The 23,351-nt window shown below is 46.7% G+C and overlaps 1 protein-coding gene across 4 annotated transcripts in view; it reads right to left on the bottom strand.

Annotated features, from left to right (window-relative positions):
• The window catches only part of MAP3K4 (mitogen-activated protein kinase kinase kinase 4), a 102,761-nt gene that overhangs the window by 78,312 nt on the left and 1,098 nt on the right, over positions 1 to 23,351 (bottom strand). The window lies entirely within an intron of this gene.

The following is a 23,351-nucleotide window of genomic DNA, read 5'->3' on the forward strand; positions in this document are numbered from 1 at the left end:
CTTGGTTGCAGTCTGTGGCTGAGGTATTTACCCAAAAGATAGGAAAACATGTCTACCCTGACATCTGTAAAGACGCAGTGACTTTTTGTGTACAGCTCTCTGGGTAGACATGTTTTCCTACGACTTGGGCAAATACCACAGAGAGAAATGGCAGGCCAAGTGGTAAAAGTCCCTATAACTTTGTAAGAGAAGCCAGCCACTGTTTGCCACCGTGGCGGCATCGTGGTGTATTCCCAACAGCAATGTGTGAGATTTGCAGCTGCTCCAAGCCCCCGGGGCTCTGGTACAAAGCCATCCAGCAGGCATCTGTGCTATCTCACTGTGCTTTTTAACTGCCCTTTTCTATTCCATTTTTCCATGAACTTTCTGAAGCCCCCTCATACATATTCTACTGGTGCTGAATAAAGTAGCCTAGAAATCAAGCCGGTTATGATATTAGTTTCAGGTTTAAGTTGGTCTGAATTCAAGTTCTCTGCGTGTTTATTGCTTGCTGTGTATGATGGAGAAAGAAATGAAGAAATGGAGAAGCCTCATCTGACCTCCTCTGGTTACATCAGGGAGAAGGAGAATCCAACTCCACTTGATCTGCCAAAGGATGATTCCCATGAGGCAAAGGTCAGACATTATCTCCCCCCTCCAGCCTCCTTTACTTTTTCTGACACCAGCCATCCCTCCCACAGCAATCTACTCCTCTGCTAGCTCAATAATACACTGCCGTTGCCACACCGAACTCAGACAATGCTCACAATTCTGGGGCTTATTAAGGACGCTAACAGGCTACACAATGTTAGGACTACAGCTCTTTGGTATGCAGTGCTGTGCTGCCCTGTACATCTCTCTCTGGTCCCCAGCTCACAGTCACACCATCCCCAAGTGTGACACAGCTCCTTGAGCGCTGACCAGTGGCCAAAGGGCACCTACTCTGCAAAGCAGCCTCCTGACCAAAGGCATTCAACTGTGTTTGTCCCATAGGCCAAACAAGCCCAAAGATCTGCCCCCCAGTCTCAGTGCTGCTCTCTGGTGCCTCTCCACACAGGGTCACAGACACACATCACTCCTCGTTCTTCCTTCTTGTTGGTCACGGGATTCCCTGTTCCTGCTTCTGGAAAGCTCTTTACACCTGGTAGAATGGTAAAATGGACCAATCTCCTCTATCAAGAGTTTCACACACAGCCCATTCCCACAGTTAAGGTACAGTGAGCTTATGTTACTAAGGGCGGAACAACGCAGAAAAGGAGGTGCGAACGGTTGCAAAGCTCAAACAACGGAATCACTCTCACTGGATTGTACATGTAGAATTAATTGGTATATGCTTTGCTGTACCGGGGGTGGGGGTGTCCAAAAAATTCATAGATAAATGGAATTGAAACATAATGGAATTTTCCCCCCATGAAGTTTTTGAAGCCTCTCATATTCCCAACAACAATAACAAATAAAAGGTGAAGAAAGAGCAATTTCCTTATCTATGCCCCAAGGTGGGAGCCCTGCTGGTGTGGTGACGATGCACTCCAGATTGGCTGCGATGACCAGCACGGTCAGCAATTGGAAAGCACCAGCAGCCCCCACAAGGGAAAGACTGGACTTTCTATCCCCTAAACAGTTGAGTCTCGGAAACCCACAGGGGGGTGGGGTGCCACTGTGAGTCACTTGGACTTGATGACGGGGCTGAGACGTGCCGAGGCTATAAGGAGTACAGTATGCCCAGGCTTTTACGGGTCAGTAAATTACTTCTAAGTCCACAGTCTGCAGTGTTGTAACGGGCATGGTAAGCTAGTGACAGTGTAACCGGGCAACCTTGAGTCTTCGCTCTAGGAAGACATCTTGGGTCTGAAAGCCCCCTACCATTTTGTGATCCTAGAAATGCTAGCCTCCAAGGTACTGGCATATTACGAGGTAAGAAGCATCTCTGTCCTTTCTCAATGACACCCTGTTTTAAAGCCACCGCCACCACCACCCCCAAGCCCTCTTCTTTGAGACACTGCTTGTGAGTGGACATGCTCCCTGTGGCAACAGCTGCTGAAAGCACCCGACTGGCCGTGGCCCTTCTCCCTCACAGCATCACACAGATTAAGCCCTTGCCACCAGCTCCACACTCACCCCGCTCAGGCACAAGCCCTCAGCCACCCCTTAGTGGCCCGTCCTCACTGCTCAGTCTCGGGAGTACGGAGAGCGACAGTGCTTCATTCTTTGTTGTTCTTGCTTTGTTTCCGGTGTTGGCGTCTTCTGGTCTCAAGCCTGCCTGTGTGCTGAACTCCTTAAAGAAACTGAGTTATGCAGCACCTGTATGTCTCTCTTTTGGGGGGAAGGGGTGGGGTGGGGGAGTTGGTAATGAAATGACAGAGAATCTGGCTTGTCCTATGTGTCTACTTTGAGTTCCGACCAATTAGGAATTTCATGCCACAGGGCAATGATCTCTGACAGGTGAATTTCATACTTCTCTACCTAGACTGGATCCATGGCTACAATTTAAACCTTGAAGCTCTGTGCTTCCCCTTGGGTCTGTAGGTTCCAATGTCTGTAAAGCTGAAACACCCTTCTCTCTCGTGCTGGGAGTACCTTATATACTCAAGTATAAGCCGACCCGAATATCAGCCGAGGCACCTAATTTTACCACAAAAACTGCATTAAAGATGTGCTCAAAAACTCAGTTTATACACGAGTATATATGGTATGTGCTTTCCTAATTTCTGAAGGTATTACCAAATGAGATGATCAAATCTCTTAAAGGAGCTCCTGTGACTGCCTTACACATAAAGAATTAAGAAAACATAATATTTCTAAGATTCTCAAAAACTAAGGAAATCTACTTAACTGATTTCAATTGGGGTGGGGTGGGGGGAGAACAGGTTTATTTTACACATTAACTTAAAGACGGTTTTAAGAATTCCAGTTCACATTCAGGTAAATCTTTGGAAACAGGTTCATATTACTGACTTAATAAAAGCCAGGTGCGTCTCCGTGGCTTTATCAGTGTGAGGTATAATGTATGCAAGATTCCCCTTGAGGATATTCTTTCCAAATTTATGCAGGCCTAATGGTCACAAAGCTAGTGCATAAAGGGCAGAAAACGAGCCTTCTGCTTGATCACGTGGTTGTCGGTGCCACCGAGTCAGCTCCACTCCCGAGACCCGTGAGAGCAGAATCAGACAAAGCCGTTCCCACGCCTTGCTCCTAATACTGCCATGCCCGAGCCCGGTGGTAAAGCAGCGCGAGGGTGTAAGGTAAAGGGTCCGCAAACTCAAGGGACACCCCATGACACAGACTGGCACAGCTGCCACACGGGGCCTCAAACCCAGCAGCAATCACAAAGATGGCACTGGCCAGACACCAGGGCCCCAGGGCTCCACCACAACTAACAACTTCTACAAATGTTTAAGATTACAGACACGGTACATGCTACTGAATCATTATTCTGACCCTTTATTCCAACGGGAATTATGTCATCTTGCAGATAATTTTCCAGGTCTGTAGACAGCCGTATTTATCATTGCTATTAGTTATTCCTTGCCAGTGAATCAACTCCAGCTCATGCTGACCTGTTGGATAACAGAACAAAACGCTGCTCAGTCCAGTGTCACCTTCACGGGCTGATACTAAGAGTTAATTCATGGCTATTTGAGATGATTCAACAAATGCCCCAACGCTGGAAGCTCTTCCTCATCTATGTCAAGAGATTGGAGCCAGAACCTGGACAATCAGATGGAAGATATCGACACATGCATGCCCATTCCAAAGAAGAGTGACCAAATGAACCTCAGAACGTCTCCAACAAAATCACCAATTGCAAAGTAACGGTATCTCAAGAGTACCGACAGTGTGCACCAACAGGTAACGGCTACAGTTAGAGCTGGACTCAGAGGAAGTTGTGGAAGCAAACTGTCACACAAATCTTGGTCAAAAGTAGAAAATGCCGGAAATCCGTGTGCTTCAGCAACTCAGCAAAGCATTTGACTGTGTGAATCCTGACAAACAATAAATAATTTTAATTGTGCTCACACAGAACTTGTACCTGAATCAAGAAGCAGTTATTCCAACAGAAGAGGAGGATGCTGGGTGGTTCCAAGCTGGAAAAGGGATGCGGCAAAGTTGCATCCTCTCACCGTACTTCCTCAATCTGTATGCTGAACAAACCATCTGAGAAGCTGGGCTGGGTGAACACCACAGCACCAGGACTGGAGGACGACCGTGACAGGAAGGTGACACAACTCTGCATGCTGAAAATGGGGACAGCTTGAAGCACTTAAGGATGAAGGTTGAGGACCACAGCCTAAGATGAATGATACGTGAACGTGGAGAAAACAAAACCCCTCAAAACCGGACCAATAAATAGCACGGTGAGAACTGGAGAAAAATGTTTAAACTGTCAGCAATTTCATTCTACTGGGATCAAGAATCCATGCCCACAGTAGATGCAGTCAAAAAATCAAATGCTGCACTGCACCGGACAAAACTGCTGCCAAGGATTCATGAAAGTTTTGAAATAACAGAGATGCCACTCTGATGACTCGGGTGTGCCTGGTCTTTTTAATCGCCTCATATGTATGTGGAAGCTGGACAGAGAAAAGGGAGACGAGACTACTGACGATGCCTTGGACAGCCAGAAGAACAAACATCACAGCTCCCGAAACACAACCACATGCTCCTGAGAAGCCAGGATGCAGAGACCATGGCCCTCTTACTTTGGACACAGCATCGAGAGAGACCATTCTGTCTGGTAAAGTCTGAAAACAAGGGAACAAGGTGACAAGGACTGGCACAATCGGCAGAACAGACTCAAAGATGCCAGCAATCATGATGGCCCAGGCCCAGGCCCAGGCAACATTCTATCCTGTGACACATAAAGTCACCGTGACCTGGAGTCAACCCAAAGGCACCTAATAACAATAATTAGCTATCTAGGTCAGGAGCCACGGTGGCAGAGTGAGTTGGTCACTGAGCTGCTAACGGCAAGGCCAGCAGTTCAAACTCACTGGTTTGCGCCTCCGGAGAAAGAGGAGGCTGCCTTAGAGTCCCATGGGGTAGTCTACTCCGTCATTGAGGGATGCTTTGAGTCAGATCAACTCAAAACAGCAATGCTGGAAGTCTGTGCTCCCTACGGACACAAACTCCCAGGAACTAGCTAATATTTAAGTAAAACAGTATTAAAACCTAATTAATGTATTAAAACCTAATGCACATGATGTACATTTATATACCCTTGTTCCTCATTTCAATATGCTAGAGAGGCTTTATGTCTATTTAGATCTTTTACTGAAGATGTTCATTTCAAGGGGACACCCATCGACACAGAAAGTCATCACAGTCCAAAGTTTGATGGGTTTTTTAATAAGGTTTTCAAAAGAGCTATAGTAGCATATCATGTACTAACGCAGAACTAGAATTTGGTTTTCCTCTATGGAAAACATCAAGGTTTCTTAGATTATTTGTCTACTCTTAATACGAGGTTGTGAAAAGCTCTTTTTTATCTTCTGTTAATCTCCCTATTGGCAATGATTCTGTATTTGACCAAAATCCCTATAGTGTCTTCCTTCTCAGCCACACTGTCCTTCAGCCTCTGCCTTGTTCCAGCTAGGATTCCAAAGATCATTTAATCGGGATACATGCCCGCTCTGCAAACCAGTCCCCTCCCCAGCGTCACTCAGTTTCACTCGTTCCACGGGCCGGAGCGGCCTCACCGTGTCTCTTCTGCTCCTCTGCTGTCTCATGGTCGCCACGCTGCTTCTCAGCTGCCGCTTCTCAACAACTCAGAAACAGGCATCTCAGACACCCTCCAACCCCTGGCTCTTCTTTCGTGGTGGTCATGGGATTCTGTTGCTGCTTCTGACCAATCCCCTCCAAGAGAGTTTCTCACACTTGTTTGCACAGTCCCACCCCATCCTTTGGTGGGGGTACAAAGACCCTGGTAGGAGAGCCCTACCGAGCCATTTATTTCACTTCACCGCAGCCAAGGTCTTCTAGGCCAGCGGTTATCAACTGAAGTCGCATCAATGGCCTGCAGAGTTTCATGATGATACCAATGGACAGTGCCTATTCTGCGTTCACAGAACTGCTTTACTGGTTATTCCTAAAATGTCCCTCATACGCCCTACTGCATGCATGGTGTATTCTTGGCATGGCATACCAGGGTGTTTAGGGTTATTATGTTACAGCTGAAGTGTTGTGTCTCTTCGCCCCACCCCCACCCCACCCCCCGTAAAGACAGTTTGCATTTTCAGAAATTAGATGTTTTTAACACTCACTCTTCTTTGAAAATAGGGCTCGTTGTTTTATGTTTACAATTATTTTGTCTAAAATGTTTTGGGGTTGGTTTTTATCTTGCTTGTGTCACAGAAAGAACTGAATTTCCTTTATCAGTGTCCTTATTCTTGTCAAAAGCCCCACCAGAGCTTTCGCTTTTGAAAACTGTCATTAGGGAGCAAACCACAGGCTTTGAAGTGTTCTGTCAGGCACACAGAGGCAAGTTTGACCCTGCTTTTCCCTGAAGGCATCTGGCAAGAGGAGGGCTGCCTCGGAGCAGAGCACCGTGAAGGGAGAGGCCTTGACCTGCGCTTTTGACACTGGCTGCTGCCAGTCTCTTTTCAACAACTCAGAACCAGACCTGTGCTCAGGACTTCTAGAGCTGCGCTTCCTGGGATGGGCTCAGGGCGGAAGACAGGGCTGTTCGTTTTGCAGAAAACATAACGAATACCCGAACAGTGAGTGTGGGCTTTGCTTGGAGCAGTGTGGATGGAGTCATGGTTCATTTTCTGGATACACGAGGAGCCCCGTCATTTTGTCATAAGCTACCTTGTCACTGAAACTGCCCAGTGTATTTTGTCTTTCGCACTGATGTGAGCCAACAATTTAGTGTCGTTCTAGAGAGCAGTGTGGCAACATGTCAGGAGAACTTTAAAACTCTTAAATTCCTTATGACCTAGGGATCATCTACAGACATATACTGAGGATTCTCCATAAAGATAATCACTGAATCATTAATTACAAGAAGGGGTACAAACTTCATACATACAATAAAATAATTCAAGAACATTTAGTTAAATCATGGTATGTGCACAGAAAGGCTGTCTACATAACAGAAGTATTTTGTTTTTAAGATGATCTGCGTTTATTACTGAAGTACAAAACGTGTTCACACAGAGAGAGAGAGAAAAGGCTCAGGAAGGACTATATAAAATGTTCATGATAAACATTTTTGATGGCAGGATTATGACTAGTTCTTTGCTTTATACTTTTCCTACTTTTTCAGAACGGGCATATGTTGCTTTTATAACCAGAAAAATGTCTAGCTGATTAGTTTCACTAATCAAACAGATTGCTTTTGTGTTCTGATGTAGCAATGAGAACAATCTGACAAAGATTACGCTGGAATACACAGGTATGTCACTTACCGTCTTCCATCTGTTCTGTGAAGCAGGACGTCATGAGGCTTGGACGCTGTATGAACACCCTACTGCACAGCAGGTTTGTGTACGCATGTCTGACAGATGTAGACCCATGCTGCTCCGGCTCTGCTAGCGAGGAGCCTCGGGGCTTGCAAGCTGGCACCCGAAACTGACTTGTCCTGGGCCCAGAGCGCTCTGAGCAGTCCCAGCGAACCTGGTCAGAATCAACAGTCCCCAGGGAGGTGACGACGCGGGGCAGCTCCGCAGCTTCTCCTGCAGGCATCGACCAGGGGACACACCAGAAGCCTGGCAGCTGCTCTTCAGCCACAGTTCCTCCCACATGCCCAGCAAGGAGGTAGCTTACAGCCCCTGAACCTGCAGCCCACGAACTCTGAACTGCTGCAGCAGCTGAGCCCTGCCTCCTGAGCCTTCCCCAGCAAGGCCCTCCTCTCCACCCACCAACTCAGGCAGTCCAGCGCAGTCCGAAAGAACCATGCCACACGTACCTGGAACGCAGTCACATTTAGAAAGCTGAAAACAGTGTTAATCTCAGTTATAAAGCTATGCCAAGTTAAATGAAGGAAAGAGAATTTCCAAGATAAGAGACTGAACTGTACACGCTGACTTAACAAGTCACTTCTCTGAAGTGAAGCAGCAGTGCTGTGCTTCTGGATTTAGTAGCATGGTTTATATTTAGTAGTACGGCCCTCCTGGGCCAGGCAGAATTCTAAACACCTTTTGAAATAATATGCAAAATAAACCACAATGGAAACCCAAAAGGGAAAATATGGGCAACCCAGACACCAAAGCTCTCCTCTTAGGTATATTCTTCAGACAGTGGGGGGTGTCCTTGAATAATAATCCAGGTGACTACAGTTATTTTTTAAAAGGAACCTAGCTCCAGGCTGCCTGGTGGCTTTTTAAGAAAACTAATTACAAATGGATATCCTCTTCCTGCCCCTTAAGCCAAAAGGAAGAAAAGTGTCCTCATGAGAGTTCATTCCTACTGCTGCGCACTTACTACCTAAAACCAAACCAGAAAAGAAGCTTCACTCACTGCCGCTGAGCCCATTCCGACTCACAGTCCCCCAAAGGGCAGGACAGAACTGCCCCTGTGAGTTTCCGAGACTGTGTCTTTACAGAAGTAGAAGAGCCGTCTTTCTCCTGTTACTATCTAAAAAGGCACTGTTTAATCAATATCAATCTAGGAAGCAGACGCTACTATTGACTGCTTTTAAGTGAGGCATCAGACCCTGAGAGGTGAAGCGGCTTCTCTAACAGCACATAGCTGGTAATGCAAAGGCAAGACTTCAGGTCGACCTGACACCAAAACCTGGGCTCTAACCACCACATGCACCTCCTTCTTCACCCAGCACAAGTGGTGGGGAGCCGGCTGGTAGACACTGGACTAGCCACTGGGTCATGCAAGCCAACAAAACCACAGACAAACAACACCCTGCCCGAATGGCGTTTAATGACTAGTGAAGGTACCGGGCCATAAGCGAATTCACACAAATGTGTAATTCCCAAAGGTGGCAAGTGCTATGTCGGCAGACTCAAAAACAGTCAGTCCCTCCTAGTGACTCTATATGGCAGGGTAAACTGGCCCCGTCGTTTTCTAAGACTAACTCTTTAGGGGGTTAGAAAGCCTCATCTTTCTCCCTCAGAGCAGCTGATGGGTTCAAACTGCTGAACTTGCAGTTAGCACCCCAATGCATAACCACTAAGCCACTAGGGTGACATAGGAAGACAACAGGGCCTCTAGGGGCTGACTGGATTAGGTCCTTCTAGTTGCACTGCCAGCCCCTGTAGTCTTCCTGGAAGGACCTAATCTACTCTCGGGTGGGGGTGGGGCACATCAAGGAGAGGCTGACCCAGAAGAGAGCCATGGAGGAGGAGGAAGGAATTAGCAAAGAAAGGGCGAGCAAGAGAGTGAGCAAAGGTTATCTGTCTTATAAGCACACCACAGGGCAGTGGAAATGGCTGCACTCTGGCGCTTTATTATTTTGTCTTGAAGATGATTCTACTTGAAAATCTTTAATACAGCACATTTTGTTGTTTTCTTTATTAAATGAATAAACCACCTGAGATACTCCACCTCTTTCAACCCCAACTTTAATCTGAAAGTGAATTTTGAGCTCCTCTTTACACTGACTGCATTCCACAGATAAGGCAGCCATGCGAGGTAAAGCCCGGGTGCATCTCTGGGCAGCACCAATGCTTTCAAGGAAAAGACGTCTGGTTGTCTAGCCATGCCCAGTGCCTTCCTGTTTGAGTGTTGCTGTGATGGAAACACCAGGACACGGCTCTAAGGATCGGAGAGGTACTTACTTCGCCCTCAGTTTAGGAGACTACACATGCAAACTCATGGTCCAGTATCAGGGAAGACTTCCTCTCTCTGTCAGCCCTGAGGCAAGGTCTGAGTCCCTTTTCCCCTTTTGCTCCCGAGTTCCTTAGCGGTCTCCAGGTAGCAAGTATCCTCTCCATTTGACCTGTGTCACATGTAAAACTGCCCCATATCTTCAGAGAAGGTTACAGCCCACCAGGTCTTTCTCCTGGGAAAGAGTGAGTGGGCTTGAACGACTAACCCTTGGCCCTTAAACAGATGCACCACCAAGATGCCTTTCCTGTGCTAATCTCTCTTTTTCTATCTTAAAGACGGTTGGCTTAAGACATACTCCACATTTATATGACCTCAATAACGTAAGAAAGAACAGGCTATTCCCATATGGGCTTGAATTCCCAAGCACAGGGGTTGACAATTTGTAACACTTAATTGGAAGGGGAGGGGGCGGGAGGGGGAGACACGACAGACACTTTTCAATCTGAAGCACTACCTTTTCCAAAATTCTTTTGCTCCTCAGTGGAAGGAGCTCTCCCTGCTCTCCTGACTCAGTCAAGGGAGCAGGTACAGGTACAGCAGCACCCCTCCCATCACAGGGAGAGTCACATTTCAGCCTGAGCATCACAGCTCACCCGTGGGTTAAGGAAATCAATACGCAGGTCAAGAGGTTCAATTTGTTTTGTATCTACTGAGAGAATAAAAATGGTCACCTTGCATCACATATTTCAGGGTCAAACACCGTTTCCTAAGTGTTTTTTGTTTTGTCTTGGTATTTTTTTAAAAATCATTTTATTGGGGGCTCGTACAACTCTTATCACAATCCATCCATCCATTCATCGTGTCAAGCACTTTTGTACATATGTTGTCATGTTCATTTTCAAAACATTTTCTTTCTACTTGAGCCCTAAGTGTCAGCTCATTCCCCTCTCCCCCAACCTCCCTCTCCCCCTCATGAACTCTTGATAATTTATCTTTTTTTTTTCATGTCTTACACTGACCAATGTCTCCCTTCACCCACTTTTCTGTTGTCCATCTGTTGTTATATGTAGATCATTGTGATCGGTTCCCCCTTTCTCCCCACACCTTCCCCTTCCCCTCCTGGTATCACTACTCTCATTACTGGTTCTGAGGGTTTTATCTGTCCTAGATTCCCTGTGTTTCCAGCTCTTATCTGTACCTGTGTACAGTCTCTGGTCTAGCCGGATTTGTAAGGTAGAAGTGAAGTCATTGGGGGTGGGTGGGAGGGTGGAGAGCATTAAAGAACTAGAGGAAAGTTGTACGTTTCATTGGTGCTATACTGCATCTTAATTGGCTTGTCTCTTTCCTTGTGACCCTTCTGTAAGGGGAAGTACAACTGTCTACAGATGGGCTTTGGGTCTCCACTCTGCACTCCCCTTCATTCACCTTGATATGATTTTTTTGTTCTGGGTCCTTTGATGCCTGATAACCTACCTGACCCCATAGACACCATGATCACAAAGGCTGATGTGCTTCTTCCATGTGGATTTTGTTGCTTCTCAGCTAGATAGCTGCTTGTTAATCTTCAAGCGTCTAAGACCCCAGACACTGTATCTTTTGATAGCCGGGCACCATCAGCTTTCTTCTCCTCATTTGCTTATGCACCCATTTTGTCTTCAGAGATCTTGTTGGAAAGGTAAGCATCATAGAATGCCAAGTTATTAGAACAAAGTGTTCTTGCATTGAGGGAGTATATGAGTAGCGGCCCAATGTCTCTCTGCTACCTTGATACTTAACATATACATATATGTACATCGATCTGTTCCCCTATAATTATGTATAAATGTTTATATATGTACATGCCTGTATTTAGACCTCTATAAATGCCCTTGGCCTCCTAGTTCTTTCCTCTTGTCCCACTACTATGTTCAGCCTTCATCTGGGTTTCAGTAATTCCTCTCGGCTACATTGTCCTTGATCAAGCCCCACCAGGCCTCCTATGCCCTCCTCGCTGTCGATTTTAGATCACTTGTTGTTCCTTTGTCCCTGGGTTGGTTGACAGCCCCCTCCCTTTCCCCCGCCTCCCCCTCTCCCATGTGCCCCCGAACCGTCGGTCCAGTTGTTTTGTTCTCCGGATTATTTATCCCACCTATCTGATCTAGATAGACATGCAGAGACAATAATAAGCACAAAAACAAGGCAGAGCAAAACAAAACAACAAAGGAAAACAAAAAATAAAACAACAACAAAACACCCGTGACAGAAAAGCCTTTAAGTAGTTCCAGGTCTGTTTGACGATCTTTAGGAGTATTTGCAGGTGGAGACTGATGGTGTGCCACACCCTGGCCCCAAAAGTCTATTTTTGGCATTTGTTTGCCGGGGACTTAGTTGCTTCCCACCCCCCCACCCCACCCCCGCCCCCTTTCTGCTCTGTTGCACGCCCTTAGTGTTTCGCCCTGATATAGTGGGGTGTCTTGGTATTTTTTACCTGCACAATACACACACTGTGGCGTCCACCGAGTTCCGCTGCTAACCATGAGCACAGAACAGAGCTGAGCATCTCCTGTCTAGCCCCACCTACAGTGGCCGAAGGATCAAAGGATCTCAAACACCTAGAAAACGCAAGTTGTGTTCAACGAGTTTGGGGGAGATTTCATCTTTTTCCTTAGCTCCCTGCTCCCGTCCCCCAAACGAAAACTGCCCCTCTCTGTTCAACTAAGTAAAACAAATGCAAGAATCCCACAGTTACTGGGCACATGGCCTTGAGCTGCAGCTGGGCTAGGAAAGCCTGACAGCTGAAGATCACTTTGGCTCTGGCCCCTCACCAGCGGGGGCCACATGAGGGAAAGGGAACCAAGAGGCTGGGGTCGTGACCTGCACCTGCAGGTCAGATCTGGGACAAGCTGCAGTTCTCTCCCCCTCGAATGGCGGGCCTGAAAGAGTGGCTCTCCAAGCTCTCCTCCAGCTCTGCAGCCTTGTAATTGTACAAGCCCTGCCTGAGCGGTCGGCATCCTCCCCACCCCCACCCCCACCCCCACCCAAGGCCTTCCACTGCCGCTGAGTCACTGAGTGGCTGCCACCCTGGCTGTAGAACCAGAGTTCTGAGATCCACAGGGTCTTCACTGGCTGGTTTCAAGAATAGACCAGCAGGCTTTTCTTCCTAGGTTTTCTGGAAGCTCTGCTGAAACCTGTTCAAGACCACAGCACCTCACAATCCTCCACTGCCAGGTGGGTGGTGGCCAGAATCAAACCCATTTCCTGCATGGAAAGTGAGAAGTCCACCCCTGCACCAATCCCCGCTGCCTAGATTTGGCTTGAAACTCACTTCCTGCCACCAAGCCAATTCTACTTACAGCGACTTTAAGGGACAGGGTAGCACTGCCCCCGTGGGTTCCCAAGTCTATAAGTCCCCACGGAAGTGGGAAGCCTCCTGGTGCTGCCTTGCAGCAGCTGGTGGTGTCAACCTGCTGACCTTGAAAGCAGCCCAATGCGCAATGACTGCACCACCAGGGCTTCTTTCAGACTTGCATTAGTGCATGCTAATGCCTTGTCTCTGCAGCGGAATCTTTGAACAGACATATTCAAGCACTTGGCTCAAAACTTGTGTAAGAAAACCAGGTCACCTACCTACCTACATGCTCCCAGAAAAGCCTGGGATTTAAAATGGCACTATAAAAATAATGGACGTATTAAATATCCTTGGACAATGCCTCCACCAAGAGGCTAAAATGGTTGACAACTCCACTTCCTCAAGCTAACTGTCCTCTAACAGGCCAGATTCAGAAGGTTCTAGTCTCTCAGCTACCCCCAACCCACTCCTGTTAGATAGATGCCGACTCCCAGCGACCCCACGAGGGAGGCTAGAATCCTGCAGAAGCAGACTGCCGCATCTTTCTCCCGCTAAGTGCTGAGTGCGTACTAAGCACGAACCCCTCCGTTCCCTTGCCAGGGGTGCTAACCACTGCACCATGTCAGAAGTGGCTGCGGATGTTAGCAGCTCAAAGGCTGTGTCTGCAGGTGGCTTACTTCCCTGGAACAAGGGCTGCCCAAACGCCCACGTGTTACCAGCTTCCCAGCTGCTCCCCAAACTCAGGAGGCCCATCGGGTCCTGGAATTCAGACTTGCCCTGAAGCCCGCAGAAGGTGACACGTGAGGATTCATCCTGCTCGAAGCAAGGCTGCCGTCTCCCTGCGCTGCTGGTGATTACACATTTCAAAATGTACTCAGCTCCCCCCTGCAATTAGAAATGTTTGTACTCTAGCCCATAGCCCAGGATAAAGGACAGATGTCTGCTTCTGCAGCCCCCCACCCCCACCCCTGGCGGGTTCCAAGGCCCTCCAAGAGAGGGTATTGCCCACTCTGGAAACTGCTTCAGGGGAATGAAGTCTCGGGTCAGCAGAGCAGCTTCCCTCACACCTCTTCAAGAGGGGAGCAAGCTTGCCCAGAGCAGACATGTTGAGGACGCAGGTGAAGTGTCTAAAAACATTTCTAGAAATATCAAAAAGTACGGAGCCCTGATAATAGAGTGGTTATGCATACTAGGCTGCTCATCCAAGGTCAGTAGTTCAAAACCAGCAGTAGCTCTGTGGGAGAAGGACAGGGCTTGCTACTCCTGTAAAGAACAGCGGTTCTCAACCTGTGGGTCACGACCCCGCTGGGGGGGGGGTTGAACAACCCTTTCACAGAGGTCACCCAATTCATAACAGTAGCAAAATTACAGTGATGAAGTAGCAAAGCAAATGTTATGGCTGGGGGGGTCACCACCACATGAAGAACTGTATTACAGGGCCGTGGCATTAGGAGGGTGAGAGCACTGAACTACAGGCTGGGAAACCAGGAGGCAGTTCTACACTGTCTTGTAGGGTTACTATGAGTTGGCCTGCAGATGACAGCAGTGAGGGAGGGAGACCATAAAGCACACCCTTCTTAGTTTGTTACCGTGAATGCTGTTGATAATCTACGCATTCTGTTACGTTAGTCAGGAGGGGTTACGTAAAACCAACTTACTAAAGTCCTTTCAAATAATTCACAGGTGGCAAAAATAAATAAAAGTTAAATTTCAGTTAATTCAACAATTTGGCAACAATACATGCTTTATATAACACATGGAAACTCATCAGGAGTAAGCATTCAAAGCAACCGACCCAAACCAAGCTCAATGGTAGTCAGCGCAGTGAGTTCTGACTCACAGCAAACGGCTCCATCCACAGTGTTTTCAAGGCTGTAAATCTTCACGCGAGCAGATAATCGAGCAGATAGCATTTCAACGATGCTAATAGATTTGACCCACCAAACTTGTTATGGTAGCCCAACACTTAACCCACTATGCCACCATAGTCAAAACCAACCCCACTGCCCAGAGTCAATTCCAACTTTAACTCACTGTCATCGAGTTGATTCACACTCAGAGCAAGTCTACAGGGCAGCAGAGAAGAAGTGGCCCTGCGGGTTCCCAAGAGTGTAACTCTTTAAAGGGCAGAAGGCCCGGGTAGTTTCAAACTGCAGACCAGTTAGCAGCCCAGCTCATCTGCCACTATGCCACCAGCGCTCTCTCTCTTTGCTGACTCATAAATAGAGTTTCTGAGACAGTCAATCTTTACAGAAGCATGCTGCTTCATCTTCCTCCTAAAGGGCAGCTGGTGGATTTGAGCTGCCGCCCTGCCGGTTGGCAGTCCACTGTTTACCCAGCAGGACCACCAAGGCTCCTTCATTCAAAGTAAGGAGACTTAAAATGAAAACTGGACTAGTGACCGGTTTAGGCTTTCTATTTTTGTTGTAAAATAAAAGTATGTAACTCATTATAGAAAAAAAGCAAAAAGGGGTTCCTATGTACCCTCTCATCTTTTACATGTGAGGGCATCCACTGGATGAAAGAGTTTCAGTACAACGGCAGACACTAGCAGCTCACGGTCAAATCAGAAGACAAGCAGAGGCAGACCCAGCACCGTCAGCCTCGGGTCTGTGCCTGCTCAGGCAGCCTCTCTCTCTGCTGTCCCCTGGGGTCAGTTAAAGTCGCTGCTGGAAGTTGCCACTCGGAGACTGTGTCCACAGCTTCAGGGACGTAGCACCAGGTTTGGCTAAATTCAGAGGATGGAGTCATGTTCAAAAAGCACTTCCTCTTCTTCTGCCACCATTTGAAAACCCCCAGGAAAGCACTTGAGCTACCAGGCTGCAGCCAGGGCTCCATCCCCACAGCTGGGATCCCTGTCCTGTGAGTGGGTTGGTGAGGGTAGCTTCCAGAGCCGGAAAGGGCAGTGGCCAGAGGCACCAGGCACAGAAATGCTGTAGCTACTGGCCAACAGTCACCTCAGGTTGTGGCCACCATCTCCCACAAACTGGGTCTCAGAACCTTGCTTTGCCTGGCCCATCGTGGTAGACACATGTACTTGAACCTCTTTCTAGAAACAGAAACTCAGGTCTCACCAAGAAGGACTTACTCTGCGAGCACTTTCCCGAGCCATGACTTTTCACCTGCAGCCGTGTAATAGCTGCACAGGAAGTCGACTGTGGTTCTGAAATGCTTTAATGTGCTTCTAGGACTGAAATCCAGAAAAGCCACATAACTCCCTTTTTCCCTTTCTCAATGCAACACTCAAAAGCATCACAAAATACCAAGCACTGGCATCCTCTTTGCCACAGCTCTGCAGCAACCCTGTCCAGCAGTCTGTACGGCCCCACAGTGTCAGATGACGAACGTGTTTAAGGGACAGGATGCACTAGATCCCAAACAAAAGCCAGGAAAGCAGGGCTTGTTGACCCAATTAAAGACAGAGTGGGGAGGAAAAGCAACCACACTGTCACCCAGCCAAGTGAAGGCCGCTTATGTGACGGAAACAGGGGACCCGAGGCTTACACTTGTCACAAGGCTGCTCGTCCCTGAGCAGAGGGTGCACCTCGCAGGGATGCACTGCTGCCATCCCCCAAGCCCAACAGTCGAGACACACATTCAACTCACTTCCCTGGCTGAGGTCATGCTTACCAATCAATCTTGTGTAATTACAGCCTGTGGTCTCCAGGCAGCTGCGCTGCACTACCAAGTGGGCCACTCAGCTGGGTGTCTGTGCTGAGAAGGCAGCTGCCAAGGCCTTGGGGTGTCTGAAGAGACCAGAGACCTGTAGGTGTCATCCGCCCGGCTCCCTTCTGCCGTTGTTCCCACTTTCCCTTTAAAGAGGCCTCTTCTCCAGGTAGGCAAGCTGAGAGCTGAGTGTCTTTCTAAAAAGCATACAAACCGCCTGGTCAAAAACAACCCAGGAGCCCTGCTAGCACCGTGGTTAAAGTACTTAGCTGCCAACCGAAAGGTCTAGAGGTTCAAACCCATGGCCAACTCCTGAGGAGAAAACGGAGGTGGTCAGCTTCTGTGAAGTTGACAGCTCTGGAAACCCAATGGAGCAGTTCTCCTCTGTCCCACAGGGTTGTCTGAGCCCGAATCCATTAGGCAGCAGTGAGTTTGGGTGTGGCCCAGTGGGAAGGTGGAGGCAGCAGAAGGCTATGAGTAAAAGATAATCACTGAGGGATGAGGAATTATTCCGTAGCAGGAAGTTATTAAGGCAAATGAACCCAAACGCAGCCAACACCTTATATCCCCATATTTCTGCAGAGCTCAAAACTCGACATGCAAGACACCAGAGAACCTTTGGAAAGGAAGGAAGAGCAACTTCGAACAATATGAAAATGACAGGGAACCACAAGGCTTCCGGAGAGGCCAGTGATGCCCATTACAAAACATAAAAGAGCTCCTGCCATCACCAGAGCTGTGTCACTACTTCCCTCTGCCTCAAGCCACCAGCTGGTGTCCTTACTGTCGCTGCAGCTACTGCTGCAGCTAGCCCACAGGGCCGGCCTTGCTGGGGGGAGAGGGGGTGAGGTGGCTGAGAGAGGCAGGAGAGGCCTGTGTAACATCTGCAGGGCACCAACTGCAAACAAGCGAGAGCATCCCAATGGAAACAACCCCCTGGGAGAGGCCAGGAGTCCTCTGGGAGTTCCTTTAGGATAAAACCCACGCGCTTCAAACGCCCTCTTACACAAAGCTGTGGGTGGCATACAGTGGGTTCTGTCTCACAGTGACTCCAGTGCAACAGCGCCAAACTCTGCCATCCCATCCTGCACCAGACTCCCAGTCACTGCCATGTGTGAGTCCTGTCTTAGGATCACCATGCCAATCCATCTCAGGGAGAGGCTTCCTCCTTTGCTGACCCTCTACTCTACCAAGCAGCTTATTCTCCAGGGTCAGCCCCTCTTGATAACATACCCAAAGTACATGAGGCAAACAAAGTTCTTGCCTTCCTTGCTTCGAACCAGCTTTCTGGCTGAACGTCTTTCAAACAGATTTCTTTTTCTATCGGCCATCCACAGGATACCTAAACTTCCTCACCAATGGTGTCATTCAAAGGCACCAACTCTTTGGCCTTCCTTAGTCATTGCCCAGCCTTTACCTACATGTGATGACTAAATATACCACGACTTGACTTGGCTCACCTCAGTCCTCAAAGGTGACATTTCCTTCTTTCAACACTTTAAAAGAGATCTTCTGCAGCAGTTTTGCTCAATACTTTGCATCCTTTGATTTCTTGACTGCTGCTTCCATGGAGTTGACTGTGGATCCAAGTAAAATGAAGTGGTTTGCAGCTGCAGTCTCTTCTCCATTTATGATGATGTTACTTATTAGTCTACTCACGCTTTCTGTGTGATGGTAAAGTATAATCCATGCCAAAGTCTAGTCTTTGATCTTCATCCTTAATTACTTCAAGTCCTCTTCCCTTTCAGCAGGGAAGGTTGTGTCATCTGCATTCTGCCTGTTGTTCATGAGTCTTTCTCCAATCCTGATATCACATGCTTCTGCCTCGATCCATGTACCAGTTACGCATGAGCACAATGAAGTGTTTTGGAATTTCCTTTCTTCTCAATGTTAACTATAATTTTCTATGATCGACACAGGTAAATGCCTTTGTGTAGTCAATAAAACATAAGTAAATATCTTTTGTTAATCTCTGCTTTCAGCCAAGATCCATCTGCCACCAGAAAGGATATTCCTTTTTCCACGGCCTCTTCAGAATTTCTGATAGTTCCCTTTCAATATACTGTTGCACAACTATTTAATTACCTTCAGGAAGATCTTACTGACATCAGATATAAATGATATCGCTTGATAATTTCAACATTCTTCTGGATTGCCTTTCTTTAGACTGGACCAACATATGAATCTCTTCCAGTCAGTAGGCCAAGTAGCTGTCTTCCAAATTTCCTGGCACAGTTAAGTGAGCTGCCTCCATCCACTGAAACTTCTCAGTTGGTATCCATCAATTCCTAGAGCCTTGTTTTTCATCAAAGCCTTTGGTGTGGCTTGAACTTCTTCCTTTAAAGTACTACTGGTTCTTGATCATATGCTCCCTCCTGAAATGGTTAAACATCGACCAACTCTTTTTGATATAACGGCTCTGGGTTATTTCTATATTCTTTTGATGCTTCCTGTGTTGCTCAGTATCTTGCCCTTTATTGAATCCTCCCCATCCCCCGATAAGTTGCCAATATTGAGTCCTTCAATATTGTAACTTGAGGCTTGATCGTTCCAGTTTGAAGCACCACAAGTGTGATTTTCCACGTTGGGGTTTCTAGTCCCAGGTCTCTATACAGTCCACTCCAGTAATTTATTCTGTCATCTGGAGCTGCCCTCTGAAATGTTCTACTCAGTCTTTCATTATGTCTTCCATTAACTTCGTTACTCGGTTCAAACAGTAAGTGTCAGAGTCTCCTCTAACAAGCATTTTGGTCTTTCCTTTCTTTCCTGTCTCTTTAATAGCCTATTGTTTCCTTCACATCCAAGGGAAAGTCAAAAAGAATTACTACTCGGTTTCTAGTTCATATATGCACCTCAATCAAAAAGAAAGCAGAAAATAATAAAAATGGAAATAACTTTAAAATGGGTCAAAAGAAACGAGTGCATTAATAAATGTGGGGAAGAAGCTGATGGTGCCCAACTATTAAAATATATGGTGTTGGGGTTCTTAAAGGTTTGAAGTTAAACAAATGGCCACTTAGCAGGGAAGCAACAAAGCCCACATGGAAGAAGCACACCAGCCTGTGTGATCATGAGGTGTCCATGGAATCAGGTTATTAGAAGACCCAGAACAAACAACCATATTGATGTGAATGAGGGGGGTTGGAGTGGAGACCCAAATCCCATCTGTAGACAACTGGACATCCCCTCACAAGAAGGGTCACAAGGAAGGGACGAGTCAGCAAGGTGCAGTACAGCACTGATGAAACATACATTCCTCTAGCTCGGTGGTTCTCAACCTGTGGGTTGCGACCCCTTTGAGGGTCGAACGACCCTTTCATAGGGTCACCTGATTCATAACAGTAGCAAGATTAAAGTTATAAAGCAGCAATGAAAATAATTTTATGATTTGGGGGCCACCATAACATGAGGAACTGTATGTACAGATGTGCTTTACACAACTGATATATGTATGGATTGTGATGAGTCGTATGAGCCCCTAATAAAACGATTAAAAAAAAAAGGTTCGCAGCATTAGGAAGGTTGAGAACCACTGCTCTAGTTATTTAATGCTCTCCACCCACACCCACCCCACCACCACCACCACTATTATGACCCCAGTTCTACCTTACAAATCCGGCAACACAGGAATCCAGGGCAGAAAAACCCTCAGTAACAGTTGTGGGAGTAACGATACCATGAGGATAGGTGGAAGGTAGGTGTAGTAGGGGGAGAAAGGGGTAGCCAATCACAAGGACTGATATATAATACTCCACACACACCACCACCACCAGGGGGGACAAACAACAGAAACAGGGGTGAAGGAAAACAGCGATGGTATAAGATATGAAAATAATAATAATTTATAATTTATCAAGGGATCACAAGGGTGGGAAGGGAGGAGAGGGAGGAAAAAAAGAGGAGCTGATACCAAGGGCTCGAGTAGAAAGAAAATGTTTTGAAAATAATAATGGCAACATATGTACAAATATGCTTGATACAGTTGATGTATGGATTGTTATAAGAGCTGTAAGAACCACCAGTAAAATGACTTATTAAAATAAATAAATAAATAAATGGGTCAAAAGTGAGCTCAACTGACTAAGGTATGACATCTGCCATAATCAACTGTATAATGCTGTCTGATAACAAGGCTATTCCTAACCCTTCACGATAGTCAGAGGGGATTCTCTGGAGGCTTAATTCATGTGCGGACCCTGAAAATGAATTTTGGGCTTCCACTGTCCTCCACAGCCTTCTGTAAACCAGGGATTCACACACAGTATAAGCTCTTATACTCTTCCCTCCTTCAGATTTGAGTATTATTTATAATCCTTGGCTCACAAAGGCTGGTGTGCCTCTTCCATGAGTACTTAGCTAGTATCAATGCATTTTGATTACATGTTTCATCAATTTCAGACTGTAGATAGAAGTTGCGAAGAATCTGTAAGTTCTTCATCTTTGGCATTACTGGCTGGGGCATAAATTAGAATTATGACCAGATTTAAATTAATCATATTAACCAGATTTCTTGTAGGAGTCATGCTATCACTGACAGCGTTGCACTTCAGCATGGATCTTGAAACATTCTTTTGATGATGCATATCGTGGCATTCCTCTTCAATTTGTCATTCCCAGAACAGTAGATGATCACGGTGGACAGTAGGAAACAAAGTCATTAGTTAAAAGAGATGTTTTTAAGTTTATATAACGTGTACTTACAAGGTCAGTAAATGAGAACGAGGCCGTTTTAGCATAAATACGTTACATGAAAGGTTATAAAACATAGGAGTGCTTATATGTCAGCTTTATTATCAGAATTACTCCGTGTATGTTAAGTACACAAATTCAAGAATTCACAAAGGTACGCTGTGACAAATTATTTTTAATAGCTCTCCTTGGAACTTCAACCTTGCAATCCTAAAATTGGCCAGAAGTTTGAAAAAGAAATCAGGAGCGTTTCTTGTACGGTGTCGGCACTAACAACAGCCACTGCCATCCTTACCAGGAACTCTTTCTCAAAAATAAGGAGAGGCAGTGCCAAGAGCTCAGTGCACAGTGACGCTGTGACAGGCACCACCACCTCTCAACCTATGTCCCTGTCGTTGCATAAGGACCACGTGAGGAGGTGTGTGTGCACCGGTGCTGGGCTGGGCCGGCATCTGTGCCTGACCTGCACTTGCTATACAGCTTTTTAGGCCAACAAGTGCAGGCCTGAATGCTACAGAAGGCCTGGGCATTTATGCAACTGTTCTAGCCAACAGCAAATTTACATGCAGAAGAAGGTGGACACAGAGGGAATGTTGACCATTCATGAAGCCAGCTGACCAGAAAAAGGAATGAGCCCATCACTGGTCTCCGCTGTGCAAAAACGTAGCATTTGGCACCATTTTGCATGTGCATGTTGAGCAGCTTTTAAATGGTTTAACACAAAAACTAAAGCAATTCAGATCAACAACTGCAGAACTCCTGAAGCACCTTCTGGGGAAAGCAGGTTCACTGAAACTCAAGGACCCACACAGGCTGTCGGAGCTCAGCTGAGTATCGAAAAGGAAGTGGTGACAATGAGACCATGAAAAGCGAAAACAACAGCGTTGTCAAGTACTCTGTTTTCCCAATTTGCTACTGTAAAATTAACTGCAATGTTGCTAACAAAAATACTGCTAAGATCTCCCTGTTCCATGCACTGCTGCTCACTTAAAGTTGGAGGCAACCCATGGTCCTGGCCTATTTTTATGACAGCACAGATGGACAGAAGCCTGGCTGGAAAATCAAGGTTTCTGTTCATCAGTCAAAACGCGGTCTTTTTTTTAGCCATGCCCTTCCGTTTCTCTCTGCCCTTTTACTTGACCTGCCACTGTTGGTGTATTTCCCCCCAGAAGATCATTACATGTAATTATGGCTTCAGATCTGCCTATTCAGAAAACAAAATCACACCTCTCCCATAGAGCCCAGAAAGAGACCCAGCTGGCCTTCAGTTCAGTACTAGATGGGAAGCTTTGGACCAGATTCTAATCTCTCTGATTCAGTTTCCCCACTTGTAAAATACAGACGCTTAAACAAGGTCAACCTCATAGGGTTATTAGCCAGGATCAAATGAGTTGGCAGAAAGAGAGGCAACGGGACCGAGTAATAAGCATGTAACAAGTGTTGGCTATTACTGTTTTTAAAAGAGAAACTTAAAGCTGCCACAAGTGCTCCAAAAATGAATGAACAAATTTATAATAAGCTTTCTGGCAAAAACTTCTAAAAAGTTAGATGTCTCCAAGGGGAATGAAGAAAGGAATTTGCAGGACACACTATACCATTATTTAGAGACGCTGGTCCTTAAGAGTTCACAGAGGTGTACCAGAAGTCAAGAAAATGAAGCAATGACCATCTACAGCTTATAAAAACAAAACCAATCTGTTTCTGCCAACGGGATCACGGCGAGGAGGAAGGCAGCTCCAAAAGAAAGGAGGGGTACTAACAGCCTCATTCCTGGACCACCTCAAAAGCAAGACCCGCAGGCTGCCTCGAGGGGAGAGCATCTTCATCCAAGGGACCAGGAAGCAGCAGTTTTTGCAGGTTTACCCAGAAATGCGAGGGGCACGGGGCATGTGGACATGCAGACATCCATACATAAAAGGGAAGCTATTCAATGAATTAAATAAGAATGGTCTCCTCCCAATTTAAA

The sequence above is a fragment of the Echinops telfairi genome, unplaced genomic scaffold (genome assembly GCF_000313985.2).
Source record: "Echinops telfairi isolate 266 unplaced genomic scaffold, ASM31398v2 ScPeMD7_3533;HRSCAF=4204_0, whole genome shotgun sequence".
Taxonomy (NCBI): Eukaryota; Metazoa; Chordata; class Mammalia; order Afrosoricida; family Tenrecidae; genus Echinops; species Echinops telfairi.